This window comes from Symphalangus syndactylus, chromosome 4, assembly GCF_028878055.3.
Source record: "Symphalangus syndactylus isolate Jambi chromosome 4, NHGRI_mSymSyn1-v2.1_pri, whole genome shotgun sequence".
NCBI classification, from domain to species: domain Eukaryota; kingdom Metazoa; phylum Chordata; class Mammalia; order Primates; family Hylobatidae; genus Symphalangus; species Symphalangus syndactylus.
Window position 1 is genome coordinate 150,214,464 of NC_072426.2, and position 16,073 is coordinate 150,230,536.

A 16,073-nucleotide genomic window follows, 5' to 3' on the forward strand; every position below is an offset into this window, starting at 1 on the left:
CCATTTATAATAGCATCAAAAATAATAAAATATTTAGAAATAAACTTAATAAAGGAGACAGGAAATTTGTCACTGAAAACTATAAAACATTGCTGAAAAAAATTAAAGAAGACACACAAAAAATGAAAGACATGTTCATGAATTGGAAAATTTAATATCATTAAAATACCCATACTACTCAAAGCAGTCTACACATTCAACACAATCCCTATCAAAATACCAATAACAATTTTTCCAAAATAGAAAAATTCATCTCAAAATGTATTTGAAATCCCAAGGAACTCTTACTAGTCAAAAAATTTTGAAAAAGATTTCTAAAATTAAAGGACTTAACATGTCTTAAACTATATTATGAAACACTGGTAATCAAAACAGTGTGGTACTAGCATAAAAACAGATTAGACCAACAGAACAGAATAGAAAGCACAGAAATAAACATTTGTGTAAATGACTAAATGATTAATGACAAGGGTGCCAAGACCACTAATGGGGAAAGCACAGTTTTTTTCAAAAAACTCTCTTGGAAAAACTGGTTATCTACATATGCAAGTATAAAGTTAGACCCTATTTTGCACCACATACAGAAATTAACTCAAGATGAATTAAAGGGTCAAACATAAGACTTAAAACTATAAAACTCTTCAAAGAAAACATAGGATATAGTTTTAAAGACATTGTACTTGGCAATTATTTCTTCAATATGACACCAAAAGCATGGGTGACAAAAGAAAAAACAGATAAATGGGGCTATATAAATCATAAAAACTTTTGTACATCAAAGGAAACAACAGAGTGACAGGCAACCTACAGAATGGGAGAAAATATTTCAATATTTTTGCAAATATATCTGGTAAGTGGTTGATATACAGAATATATATGAACTCGTATAACTTAACAACAACAAAAATCAAGTAAACCAATTAGAAATTGATTAGAAGTCTTGAATAGGCATTTCTCCAAAGATGATATACAAATGGACAACAAGCATATGAATAGATGTTCAACATCACTAACCATCAGAGGAGTGCAAACTAGAACCACATTGAGAGATTAGCTAATAACTGTTAGGATGACTAACATTAAAAAAAGAAACAAAAAAACAAGTGTTGACAAGGATGTGGAGAAATTGGAAATTCTATGTAGTTTGTGGGATTGTAAATGGTACAACTGATGTAAAAAACAATATGGAGCTTCCTTTAAAAATTTAAAATAGAACTACTATATGACCCAGCAATCCCTCTTCTGTGTATATATTCAAAAGATTTGAAAAAGGGTCTCGGCCGGGCGCGGTGGCTCACGCTTGTAATCCCAGCACTTTGGGAGGCCAAGGCGGGCGGATCACGAGGTCAGGAGATCGAGACCACGGTGAAACCCCGTCTCTACTAAAAAAAAATACAAAAAATTAGCCGGGTGTGGTGGTGGGCGCCTGTAGTCCCAGCTACTCGGAGAGGCTGAGGCAGGAGAATGGCGTGAACCCGGGAGGCGGAGCTTGCAGTGAGCCGAGATCGCGCCACTGCACTCCTCCAGCCTGGGTGACAGAGCGAGACTCCGTCTCAAAAAAAAAAAAAAAAAAAAAAAAGGGTCTCAAAGATAATTTTCACATCTATGTTCATAGTTGCACTATTCACAACAGCCAAGAGATGAAAGCGACCCAAATGTTCATTAACAGATTAATGAAAATATATATACACAATTGAATGTCATATATATACACACAACTGAATATCATTCATCCTTAAAACTAAAAAGAATTTTGTCACATGCTACAGCATGAATAAATCTTAAAGACATTATGATAAGTAAAATAAACCAGTCACAAAAGAAAAAAAAATGAATCCAATTATATGAGATATGTATGATGGTAAAATTCATAGAGACAGAAAGCAGAATAATAGTTAAAAGGGGATTGAGAGAGGTTGTGAAAGGAGACTTATTGTTTAATGAATATAGAATTTCAAATGTGCAAGATGAAAAAATGCTGGAGATCTGTTTTACAACAGTGAGAATATAGTTAACATTACTAAACTGTACACTTAAAAATGGTTAAGGTGTAAATTTTATGTTATGTGCTTTTTTTTTTTATTTTATTTTTTTTGTTTGTTTTTTTTTTTTGAGACGGAGTCTCGCTCTGTCACCCAGGCTAGAGTGCAGTGGCGCAATCTCGGCTCACTGCAAGCTCCGCCTCCTGGGTTCACGCCATTCTCCTGCCTCAGCCTCTCCGAGTAGCTGGGACTACAGGCGCCCGCCACCACGCCCGGCTAATTTTTTGTATTTTTAGTAGAAACGGGGTTTCACCGTGGTCTCGATCTCCTGACCTCATGATCCGCCTGCCTCGGCCTCCCAAAGTGCTGAGATTACAAGCGTGAGCCACCGCGCCCGGCCTGTTACGTGCTTTTTATCACAATAAAAAAGTAATTTAAAAATCTGGGAATATGGAAATAGAGTGTGAAAATAATGAAAATAAAGCAATTATTACACGTCAAAAGCTGTGCTTTTTTATTGTTATATGATTTTATGTAGCACTTCTAACAATACTTTGAATTCATTATTTTTATCAGCCTGTTACCATATGACACCTAGGTGTGGCAACTGAGATTTAGAGCCAGGTTCACCTGCCTCCAGGTCTGTGTTTCCTTTCCTGCACTATGCTGCTGAAAAATGACTTCAGAAATATTCACCTCAGACCTCAGATAACTTTATATTATTTTGTCAAAATATATAATATAGCTGTATCTATGTATCACCATTCATTTTAAATGCAAATTCAGCCAATTATTCCTTAAACATAATAATTGGGATTATAAAGTTTTAAACACCCTGCATGATGCTCATTAATGTTTTATATTTTTTCCAAAGATCCAAAGTAATTGCTACTATAGAGAATAAATGTTTCAGCATCCAGTATTTTAGTTAAATAGCCATTAGAAAGACAGTAAGCAATTAGAGTCATGGTAATAAGCTTCAATTTATAAACACTCAAAGAAAAAGACTTCTGAATATTGATCTTTTCTGTCAAATGACTTAGATGGTAGTTAAAAAAACAATATTTGCATTTGATTAGCTATTTGTTGCAGCTTTTGTTTAAAACATACTTTAAAAAACATTTTTATTAATATATAATATTGTGCATATTTATGAGGTACGTGTGATATTTTGATACATGCATTCAATATGTAATGATAAAATAAGGGTAACTGGGATATCCATCACCCCAAATATTTATCCTTTGTTTGTGTTGGGAACATTCCAAATCTTCTCTTTTAGAGAATATATGAGAAAATTCTTGTTAACCATGGTCATTTCGTGTAAAATATAAGAAATTTTTACTAACTACAGTCATCTTATTGTACAATTGAATAGCAGAACTTATTGAACCTATTCAACTGTATTTTTGTACTCATTAACCATTTTTTTTTTTTTTTTTTGAGATGGAGTCTTGCTCTGTCGCCCAGGCTGGAGTGCAGTGGCGCGATCTCAGCTCACTGCAAGCTCCGCCTCCCAGGTTCACCCCATTCTCCTGCCTCAGCCTCCCGAGTAGCTGGGACTACAGGTGCCCGCCACCACGCCTGACTAATTTTTTTTTTTTATTTTTAGTAGAGGCCGGGTTTCACTGTATTAGCCAGGATGGTCTCAATCTCCTGACCTCATGTTCCGCCCGCCTCAGCCTCCCAAAGCGCTGGGATTACAGGCATGAGCCACCGTGCCCGGCCCAAACCAATTACTTTTTATATCCCTCTCCCTCCTACGCTTCCCAGCCTCTGGTAAACATCATTTTACCCATTACCTCCATGGGATCAATTTGTTTAGCTCCCACATATAAGTGAGAACATGAGATATTTGTCTTTCTGCTCCTGGCTTATTTCACATAACATAATATCTTCCAGTCCCATCCATGTTGCACAAATGACAGAACTGTACTCTTTTTCATGGCAGAATAATATTCTGTTGTGTATATATACCACATTTTCTTTATTCACTCATCTGTTAATGGACAATTAGGTTGAATCCATATCTTGGCTATTGTGAATAGTGTTGCAATAAACATGGGAGTGCAGATACTCTTTGACATACTGATTTTGTATCTTTTGGATATATACCCAGAAGCGAGATTCCTGAATCATATGGTAGCTCTGTTTTTAATGTTTCAAAGAACCTCCCTACTGTTCTGTACAGTTGCATCTATGAAACTACTACAGGAAAACATTGGGGAAACACATCAGGGAAACAGGCCTGGGCAAAGATTTTTTGAGCAAGACCTCAAAAGCACAGATAGCAAAAGCAAAAGTAGATAAATAGGATTACATCAAGCTAAAAAGCTTCTGCACAGCAAAGAAAACTATCAACAAAATGAAGAGACAACATACGGAATGAGAGAATATATTTGCAAACTGTCCATCTGACAGTGGATTAGTAACCAGAATATATAAAGAACTCAACTCAAAAGCAAAACCAACTAACAAATAATCTGATTAAAAAATGGACAAGAGATCTGAAAAAGGAGACATATGAATGACCATACTATGAAAAATGCTCAACATCAGTAATCATCAGGGAAATACTAATCAAAATCACAATGAGATATCATCTCACCCCAGTTAAAATAGCTATTATCAAAAAGACAGAAATAACAGATGCTGGCAAGGGGGTGGAGAAGAGGGAGCACCCCTACACTGTTGGTGGGAATGTAAATTAGTACAGCATCTTTTGTAGCTTTTTTTGAAAGCTCTTTTAAATAAAATTAAAATTCGCCATATTAGGTAAATACATAGTATCTAGGCATGGCAGATAGAGAAACAAAATAGTTAATGTTTAAATGAGGAACACAACACAACCACTGAAAACATGCAATGCTTTGTAGATTTATTTACCTTGAAGCACTGAGAAAAAATTAATATTCTTTGTTTTACTACTTAGAGAAGAGCCTGGAGAAAGAATAAAGCCCTCTTATTGCTATATATCAATCCTGAGGTTATGCTGCTCTGGCAGAAAGAGAGCTATTTTGAGCGTTAGTCCTGTGTACTCTTTGTGGTTTGTAATATAATTTTCGAGCTTACATGATAATGATTGTTTTAAAACATACATCAGTTTATTCTCTTCGTTATTAATATCTTAAAGTTGCCCTACACTCTTTGGACAATGTCAAATAGATTTTTTAAAAATTACTTAAATGTAAAAGCAAAGTTTGTGTTTTTTTTCCTATTCTTGTGTTGTGGGTTTTTCTCACCATCTCAGAGACTTTTATGTGTATCTCATTTGTTTTTCTCTCTCTCAGCATCTCTATCTCCTTATCTATTCTGTCATTCTTATGCAAACTTAGCTTATCTTAAAAACAATAAAAAGAACCTTTATTTCTTTTTACTACCAGCTATCTCTAAATACCTTTCCTTGCTTTCATAAATAAATTTATCCAGATCATCACCTACACATTTCTACTTGCTTCTCTTCCAGTCAGACCACAAATTACTTCATTCTGGTTTGGGCAACGTATCTAACAGAAGCTAATATTTTCAAGATCACCAGCAAAACCTAATGAACATCTATTCATTTTTGTTATATTCAGACTCTCTGCCACAGTTGACCAGTCTCTCCTCTTCTCGTATTCTCTCTGGCCTTTCATGCTATCTTTCTCCTAAGTTGCTTCTACTTCACAGGCTACATTTTTTCATTCTCAATTGCTAGTTCCACATTTTCTTCTTGACCCAGGGCTCAGACCTCAGACTTCTGTCTAATTGTACCTACTTCCTTGGGGACCAGTCATGAGGCTTGAAATACCACCATGAGGTAAAGAATCACAGCCCTGAATTTTCTTCTGAAATGCATAATTACTTAACTGCTATATTTTCACTTGGATACCTCAGAACCACCTTAAACTGACCCTTTCTTCACCCATCCCCCAGACCTGTTCCATTTCCAGTTTCCAGTTCTCCTGTATAATTGATTGGTATTACCATTCAACCTATTGTTTGGTTAGAAATGGAATCATCCTGGATGTGCCTTCCATTTTTAGAATTCCACATCATACCCTCCAACAAATCCTATGATTCTAACTGCAAAACACATTTAAAATCAATCTAATTCTATCTTTCTTTACTAATACTCCCTTAGATGAAACCATCATTATCTCTTGCCTGAAATACTACAATAGTCTCTGGATGTAGATTCCTGGATAGAAACATGTGGAACATTCAAGGCTGGTAATTGAGAAAGGTTTTTTAAAGGGATCATTTGCAAAGCTATTAGCAGCGTTTATACAAAGAAAACAAAGGATGGCACGGTACCCAAGACTAGTAAAAGGGGGCAAGTGAAGAGAAAGGGTTATCCAACCTGGCCAGGGACCTAAGTGATGAGGGCCAGAGGGCAGGTACTTTGACTTCTAATAGAGGGACACAGCCAGTCTTGTGGCACCTAGCAGAGACTAAGCCAGGGAATACCTCCTGTCCATGCCAACTCAAGCAGGAAATCACAGAGAAAGGGGTGTGGCTGGGTGTTGAAATCCATGTAGTTAGCCTCCTGGGGACTTGGAAAGTGTGAAGAATAGCAGAAAGTGGATCTGAGGGGGTCAATAAGAATATACCCATTACAACCTCCTATCTGAATTCTGATTGCTGTTCTTAGTACTCTTCCTTTTAGTGGCTAAAGTGATCTGCTTAAAGGGCAAAATGGATTATACCAGTTGCCTGCTTAAAAGCCAGCCACCAATGGCTTCTTACTGGATTTGAAATAAAACCCAAAGCCCTTTTTGTGGCCTACTACGCCCAGAACAATTTGGTTACTGCCTCACTATCCAACCAGATTTCAATTCACTTCCTCTTATGCTCACTGCATGGATACCACCTTGTTCTTCTTTTAGTTTCACTAACACAGCAATCGTGTGTCTGGAACACTCTGCCCTGCAGCTTTACCTGCTCTGCCCATAGCTGAATCCTTCTCACCTTGTAGGTTTCAACATTAACACAGACTCCCCAGAAAGGACTTTGATTATTCTATCTTATGTAGGTCCAGCTAACCCTGTTTGTTATCTACCACTATAGCATTTTGTTGGCTGACTAAATTACTTCTAACCCAATTGCCTGTTATTTTGTTTGTATGCTCATTTATTTTCATCTCCCCCACTGCAAACTCCGTGCAGTAGGGAATCATGGTTACCTTTTTCACTGTTACACCATTACGGTCTTGCAAAATGTCTGATACAGTCAGGACTCACTAATACAGTTAAATTAATAATTATGTTAGTAAGTAAAGCGTGGCACACTTTTACAAAGTTTCTCACAGTCTGCTGCTAAATAACTGGCTCAGGTGGATTCCAAATTTGTAACCTTGACCTCGTTAGCACCACGCGCCAACTGATTCTGAAGCATGATTTGGAGTCCCTGCAAAAGAAATACTCTGCTAGCTTAGCTACAAAAACTCCCTTCTCCTCCTTGCTGTAGGAGTAAAAGGAGGGTGGAATCATGTGAGTGATGAAGGGTGGAACTGCTCAGAGCTGTGAAAGATACAGTGATAAGCTGTGTGTGCTGATAGTTCATTTAACTCATCACCTCCTTGAGTTGAAAAAAATATAAAAAAGAAAAGGATTTGAAGTCTTCATAGCTGGTGAGTCACCTTCTCCTCCTTCAAACTGTCTGACAAAAAGAACACCAATTTCCTTGTAGATTTATGGCTTATAATCTTCATCTTTTTCAGGCTGCAGAAGAATAGGCTATTCATAAAATTCTAGAGAATTTAAAGCCAATTAAATATTTTTTTGAATACTTGAAGAGTTCTCCCTGACCCAGGGTCTTCTAGGGATTATCAGAAGTAAAAGGAAGGTAGAATTTAATTACAAACTTTCTAAGGGGCAACAATGTACAAATGGAATACCGATAGTGCAAGCAATCTACATCTGCAAAGGTAAAGTCAGAGGACCCCATATTTCAGGGAACAAAATCAGTCTTCTTTAGCAGGTAAAGAAAGCATCCATAACAATGATCAAGTGCCTGCTGAGAATAAAAGCCTCCTGTCATGATTGCAGAAGGTGATGCTTGCTTTCCAGAAAGTTAATTTCCTCTTTCTCTCTGTCTCTCTCTCTGTGTTTGTCTCTGTCTCACTGCTCTTTCTGAACAATATCTTCTTCTAACAACCACTCTCGAAGGTGTGCAACTTCACAGGCTGTTGATGATATCATATTGCCTATACTAAACTGTTAGGCAGTTTTCCAAATTAGTTAAAAAGTTAAAAATGTTTTCATTTTTTTTTTGTCCTTAAAAACTCCCTCAAACCACTATATTTTAAAGATGCCAGAGGAGATAGTGCTGAGAAATTCAGAAAGCAAAGCGAAGCAAACCAAAACAAAACTTTGGGCCAGTGATGCCAGTTACTTAACACCCTCACCCTCAATGCAGAGCCGGCAGCTAACATGCTTTTCCAGCTTCTTGGTGGTCTTAACTGGTTCCGGAGAAAGACTAACTGTCCATATACACGCAACCAGCTGATCGATCCAGCTATTATAGATTTTTTTCAGTAAATGGGTCTAAAGTGATTATGTCTACAGAGCCATCAGATTCACTGCATTCTATTTCTGACATAGATTTTTAAAAAAAAATTTATAAGGAAAACAAATGTATTGACATTTACAAAAATCAATTTAAGATTGAATGGGAATCATTGAATAAAATAAAGTGCTTAAAGTCACAGTTGCTACCATATTTGTTCTCACTTTCATTAAGGTTCTGAAATAACTTTTCTTTTTTTTTTTCTTTTGAGATGCAGTCTCACCGGGCTGGAGTGCAGTGGCGCAATCTCGGTTCACTGCAACCTCCGCCTCCCAGGTTCAAGTGATTCTCCTTGCCTCAGCCTCCCAAGTAGCTGGGATTACAGGCACCCACCACCACACCCAGCTAAATTTTTTGTACTTTTAGTAGAGATGGGATTTTGCTATGTTGGCCAGGCTGGTCTCGAACTCCTGACCTCATGATCTGCCCACCTCGGCCTCCCAAAGTGCTGGGATTACAGGTATGAGCCACCACACCTGGCCCTGAAATAACTTTTCTACAGTAAGTATTGAAGGAAATTAATCATATCTTTGCAAGGAATTTGATAGAGCATTTAGAAAGGAGAATTAGGCTGGGCTTGGTGGCTCAAGCCTGTAATCCCAGCACTTTGAGAGGCCGAGGTGGGCAGATCACTTGAGGTCAGGAGTTTTGAGACCAGCATGGCCAACATAGTGAAACCTCGTCTCCACTAAAAATACAAAAATTAGCCAGGTGTGGTGGTGCACACCTGTAGTCCTAGCGACTCAGGAGGCTCAGGCAGGAGAAATGCCTGAACCCAGGAGGCAGAGGTTGCTGTGAGCCAAAATCGTGCCACTGCACTCCAGCCTGGGAGACAGAGTGAGTGAGACTGTCAAAAAAAAAAAAAAAAAGTAAAAGAAAGAAAGAAAGAAAAAGAAAGAAAGAAAGAGAGAATAATTTTTTCTATAATTAACCAAAGAGGTAAGTTCTAAAAAAGTATTTGTTTTTCCGCCCCCAAATTTTGGCAACTATAAATAAATGAGCAAAGAACATTCCTTCATTATTATTCTTTTGGTTGATAAAGGTGGAAGAAGTAGTTGAAGCCAAATTCTCCGAGTGACTTAAAAAGATAATATTTTGTAGAGGTTGCAAAGGTTATGAAAGTGTCAGTTTTAATTTTTTGAATGAATCACACATCCAGAAGTTGATGCAGAAAATTAACCTCATCATGTATTTTATAAAGTTCAATGAGGAAAAATACATTAGTTACTTGTTACCAAAAATTTCCAGTGAAAGTTTTATAAACTAGGAAAACCCTAGAGCGTATCATGAATTGTATGTATGAGTTAATCAGTGTCAAGAACTTTGAAGGGTAAGAGAATTTAAACTAATTGCAGCTAACTGGTTCTGCTGCCAGTTTCATTGCTAGCAGAAGACACAAGACTCCAGATTAGAGACAAATTATTATTCACATTGCAGAAAGCAGCACGAGGGTAGCATATTTGTATTGGTTCTTTTTGCTCCCCACATTACATGGGGGTGATGCTGATGGATCCAGGTGTATGTTGCACATGCATATGTTTGCATCATACAACAAAACAAGAATCTTTTACAATGGGCAAAAGCAAACCTGTCCTTTTTCCTGGAAGGAGAAATTATCTTTACTACACCAAATGATAAGTAAATCTGCTCATTGCTCCTGATGAAGACGATATATTTTTCAAGATTGTTCACTGTACAGACATCTTTGAAAAGACAGTCTACAGAAAAAGGGCAATTATTGCTTGAAACATGTTTAGAAACACCAGAGGCTCATGGAAAATTTCTCTCAATAATCAGGTGCAGGCTAATCTTAAAAATAACTATGGACAGATGTGGTGGCTCACGCCTGTAATCCCAGCACTTTGGCAGGCCAAGGCAGGCAGATCACCTGAGGTCAGGAGTTCAAGAGCAGCCTACCTAACATGGTGAAACCCCATCTCTACTAAAAATACAAAAATTAGCCAGGCGTGGTGGTGGGCACCTGTAATTTCAGCTACTTGGGAGGCTGAGGCAGGAGAATTGCTTGAACCTGGGAGCGAAGGTTGCAGTGAGCCCAGATCACGCCATTGCACTACAGCCTGGGTGACAGAGTGAGACTCTGTCTCCAAAAAAAACTATTTAGATAACTTACTATTGTATTAAATATAACATAGATTTTCTGTGGACATTTTACCCTTTTTAAATCATATCTTTTTTTTATTTTTTACTTTTTTGAGATATAGTCTTGCTCTGTCACCCAGGCTGGAGTGCAGTGGCACCATCTTGGCTCACTGCAAGCTCCACCTCCTGGGTTCATGCCATTCTCCTGCCTCAGCCTCCTGAGTAGCTGGGACTACAGGTGCCCACCACCTTACCCAGCTAATTTTTTGTATATTTAGTAGAGATGGGGTTTCACGTGTTAGCCAGGATGGTCTCGATCTCCTGACCTCATGTTCTGCCTGCCTCGGCCTCCCAAAGTGCTGGGATTACAGGTGTGAGCCACCATGCCCAGCCTTAAATCATATCTTAAGTGAATGATAAAGAGACAGTCTCATTCTATGACTGTGCCAGTAGTAAAAATAGGATTGTACATTCCTAATAAATTCATTGTATTTTATTATTAACTTTTATTTGGTTCTAAACATCAAAGAAATGCATTGGATCAGTGGGTAAATAAATAGTTGTTATGATTACTCCAGTGTTTAGTACTGGGACAGTTTCCAGAATCTCGATAGTTCTTATAATCAAAAGACCTTTGATACCAGTGTGTTGATCTAAAAGACAGCTAATTTGCAGCCTCCCAGCATAACTTTTTTTAATAGGTCCTCCCATATAACCTATCTTAAGGTCAATTGATTTGGTATAACACCTAGATTGGGGTACAAATAACTGGAAGAAGTGTTATTGGCTAGGGGTCCCAATCCAGACCCCAAGAGAGGATTCTGGAACCTCATGCAAGAAAGAATTCAGGGTGAGTCCATAGATTAAAATGAAAGCAAGTTTATCAAGAGGCAGGAGAATCTCTTGAACCCAGGAGTCGGAGGTTGCAGTGAACTGAGATGGCACCACTGCACTCCAGCCTGGGCAACAGAGTGTGACTCTGTCTCAAAAAAGTAAAAAAAAAAGAAAGTAAAGGAATAAAGAATGGCTACTCCATAGGCAGAGCAGCCACATGGGCTGCTCCACTCAGTATACTTATAGTTATTTCTTGATTTTATATGCTAAAAAAGAGATGGATTATTCATGAGTTTTCTGGGAAAGGAGCAGGGATTTCCCAGAACTGAGGGTTCTTCCCCTTTTTAGGCTATATAGGGTAACTTCTTGATGTTTCCATGGCATTTGTAAACTGCCATGGTGCTGGTGGGAGTGTCTCTTAGCATGCTAATGCATTATAATTACCATATAATGAGCAGTGAGGACAACCAGACTTCTTTCTCGTCACCATCTTGGTTTTGGCGGGTTTTGGCCAGCTTCTTAACCACATCCTGTTTTATCAGCAAGGTCTTTGTGCCAACCTCCCATCTCATCCTGTGACTAAGAATGCCTAACCTCCTGGGAATGCAGCCCAGCATATCTCAACCTTATTTTACCCAGCCCTTATTCAAGGTGGAGGTGCTCTGGTTCAAATGCCTCTGACAGAAGGTGTCCTCAAGTGGCTGGCAATTTTGGAGGCCATCTCAAAAATTCTGCCTACCATACAGGCCATTTACAGCTTTCTGAAAGTGTATACCTACCCCTATTGTGCTTTTTATTTACATAGTTATCACTACATATTTACTTTCTTCCTTATTCATGAATTTTTTCCCTCTGAAGGAGGGAAAATTTTTCTTTTTAGCCCAGAGGTAAGAGAGTCTGCAAGTGCTACGCTATCTACTCCCTGTACCCTAGAAGCATAAACTTTAGCAAGTCAGCTACATCCCAGTAAAATTGCTAACAACACGTATCTATAAAACAGATAATGCTACCATCTGGACCCTATTACCGACATTTGAAATAACAATCCCAGGGACTATCCAATCCTAGGGACTATACCAACAGACCATAAGGCAAGGAAAAGTGGTTCCTTTTCATGAATTACTGTTAGATGAGCACATTAAAAAGAAACTATAAACACTGAGCCTCACAAAGCTCCCCTACTAACCTCCATCCCTTGAAGTCAGTCAAGGCAGAGTCCCCTAGAGTTGACAATTAAAGGACAGACAATGGTTTTTCACAGAGAAAACCATCTGTCCAGTGGTAAATTGACCTAAGCCTGTTGTTTAGACATCGTGGAAGTAATGGTAGCAACTACAACTTTTGCATAGGTGAGGCTCATCAACAGCCTCACAGACATAAAGAATTATAATGAAAGCAAGTCTCAGATAAATTTTCCATGCATACATATGTATGAAATTTCATGAATCTGGGAAAAAACAGTTCATGCAATGTGTGGATGAAGTGTGAACTCTCTATTTTTGTGAGAGGTTCAATCTTACTTTGCATAAAATATCACTGGATGCTGGCTCCAATATTCTAAAGGTAGATCCTGTTACCCCTGTCATCAGAAATTCAGTGGCTATACACAAAACCATTTGGTGATCCCTGCTTACATCCCCTTCCTATGGTTACAGACTATAAGACTTACTCAAGTCTCATACTCTGTTCACACAAGGTAGGTATTTTCTTTAAAAGTTTAGGTAATCCTCATATATTGAATGTTAGTTATGTCAAGAGAGAATTCAGCTATAACTATGCTGATTAATAAGACGCTAATTTCACCAATGAAAATCCATTTTTAGAAAATTTATTAACATAATTATTAAAGCCTTTGGTGTTAGTCAAAGACAAAAACAATGGAAACACTTGTAGTTGCTTTGTCTGGGGTGTAGGCTTTCCAATATGTAACCAGTCCTACAATCTAATAGACTATTGACCTATTAATTTCTGAATGAAGTAACTGACTGCACCTAAGGCCTAACTTTAACATACTCATGCACATTACACTCTCTAAACAAAAGTATTTTAAAATAAGTTACAGCTATCTTACAACTACTGTTTAGGCACCTTGTAGTCAAACAGGCTACTTTCATCTCTGAAATGGCTGAAAGGCCTAGTGCCTAGGGTCGAGTTCACCAGGGTGTACCACACAGCTTTTTCAATAATTTCCCTATCTCCCATTTTCCATCTGCCACAGACCTATAGGTAAGCCCTACTCACTTCAGCCCTCCTCATGTCTGGGAGACATCTTGCCCTTTTCCCTTCACCTGTTTTTAAGGCTTTTTTCTTTCTTTGCTTCTGTATTCCAAGAGACTTCATTTGCACATAATGGAAGACAAGTGGCTTCTGAGGCAAGAAAAAAAAAGGATCCTAGATATTTTAATAGATAAGAGAAAGAAATGAAATACAACAAAATAAAAACTAATAAATCAAATTATGTCAAAAAATAATTTTTTTATTGGAGAAGGAAGTTGAAATTGTACCTTTGGTTTTGGCAACTAACAATGTGTTATTTTCTTTCCTGGCCAGGAGAGAAAATAACCTGTGCTAGGACTTAACCTGCATGCACCTGAACCAAAATGGAACCCAGGCGAGGAAAACAGGGCTGGGAAGTCACAATATTTTGACCTTTCTCATACTAGTATCGGTACAGTTTTCACAAGGAACTTTAGGAGAAGCCTCTGTGCTAACCCAGCAGAGTGATCCTCTCCCCATGTGTCCTCTCTGCTTAGTCATAATTACTATGCCAAAAGGACTATGTACTCATACCTGAAAAATGCTTAGTTAATAAAGCTATGTGTTAAATTTATAACAGGACCTCTAGGGAAAGACAAATGTAGCCTCCTCTTATCCATCCAACAGGAAAATTCTTACTAACTTTTTATGTCTCAACTTACATACTAATTCCTTGAAAAAGCCCTTTCCTACTTGCCTAGAACTTTTCTGCAGCCATGCTACTGCTGTAGCTACACATACTCCTTAGCATAGAAGAAACCTAAATATCTTATAATTAATTGCTCATCTGTTGTTCAGATAAGTGGTTTTTATCTTTGTATTCATCATCTCTAGTTCAGTGTCTAGCACATACTATGCACTAGAAATGTGAGTTTAATGAACAATTGCTTGACTAGCAGAAAAGTTCCATGACTCAATGGGAGAAGATGACTCAAAGGCAGATGAACATGCCTTTAGGGAATAGAAGGAAGAACATCTTTTCTTCTAAAACTGGTAATAAGAAAGAATACAAAGCAGATATAAATAAGATTGTAGGTATGGGCATAGAAAGTTAAAAAATAATTTATTCCTTTTTTTTAATTGCAAAATAAAAGACACACTGGATGGAGGAAGGTATTAGAAATGGGTAGAAACTTTAGAAGTGTAATATAGGTTTGGAATAGTTACTGAGAGAAATGAAAAAAGACACAGCTAAGAACACAAAAAGTAATTTCTCAATGACGTTGAGAACCTGACTGCAGCTGCATACCATTTATTTTAAAAATGACAATGCAACAGTATTCAACTACTTGGGGCAGGCAAAAAGATACTGACCACTCAGTTAAATGAATATTGTTCCAAGTAGATAAAAGATCACAACCTATATACTTAGAAATATGTTCTAAGTGATAATTTCCTACATTGTCTATTCAGAGTTCATGGGCAGCTTACAAGATAATGTAAGTAATTAATACTTAAGAGTTTCTCTAGTAACAGGCATCTAGTGCTCTATCAGAAGCCATGATTTTTGAAAAATATATAAGGATAGCATGAGGAAGATCTAATAGTGGAACAGAAGACTGTCTACAGTGGTGGAGAAACTCTAGCTCCTAGAAAGGTGACTCTAAAGGACGGTATGCAAAACAGCTTTTGGCCTAAAAGTGATATGAATTGAAATTTTATAACAAATACTAGATTTGGGTCATTGTCACATTTATTTTTTATAAAACTTGATATATATGGTGTTATTTTGCATAACTTTGGAATATTTCACTTTAGAAATGTGAAATTTTTATCAGGAAATAAAATGTTTTCCACACCTCTTCATGCTAGAAAAATGTTATTGATAAGAGTTATAAATAGTTTTGTTTCTCTCTTTACCTAAGAAGGAAGTAACCAAGGAGACTATTTTTAAAATTGCAAACAGCTGGATAATCAACACCAAGTTCCTATCTCTTGCGTAGGTTGCAAATTGAAAAATGAAATCTTGTCTTGTTTGCACATCCTTAAAAGAGGGTCTGAAAGTGATTTAGTTTCATCACTAAATATTTATGGAAATTGATTAAACGTTACCAGGGACTTACAGAGATATTAACAACCCCCAGAGCAAAACAAGATCTTTCTTCCGTTACTGTGTTCCAAGAAATTTGAAAATATGCTACATATGTTTTTTCTGGAACAGTAATTGAAGAAAGAATCAATCAATGAATTAAAAATTATTTTCCATAACCTGTCCTCCTATTTTCTTTATTTTAGCCTCGTATTATCTACTACTGAGCTACATTTACAATATACACACTAGAGACTATCATTTTGGCAAATGCATAATATGTTTTATTTTACTAAGAAAGGTATTATGAAAGGAAAAACATT

The 16,073-nt window shown here is 37.3% G+C and overlaps 1 protein-coding gene across 1 annotated transcript in view; it reads right to left on the reverse strand.

The window, feature by feature from the left end:
• Positions 1-16,073, reverse strand: part of VEGFC (vascular endothelial growth factor C) — a 479,792-nt gene that overhangs the window by 319,834 nt on the left and 143,885 nt on the right. The window lies entirely within an intron of this gene.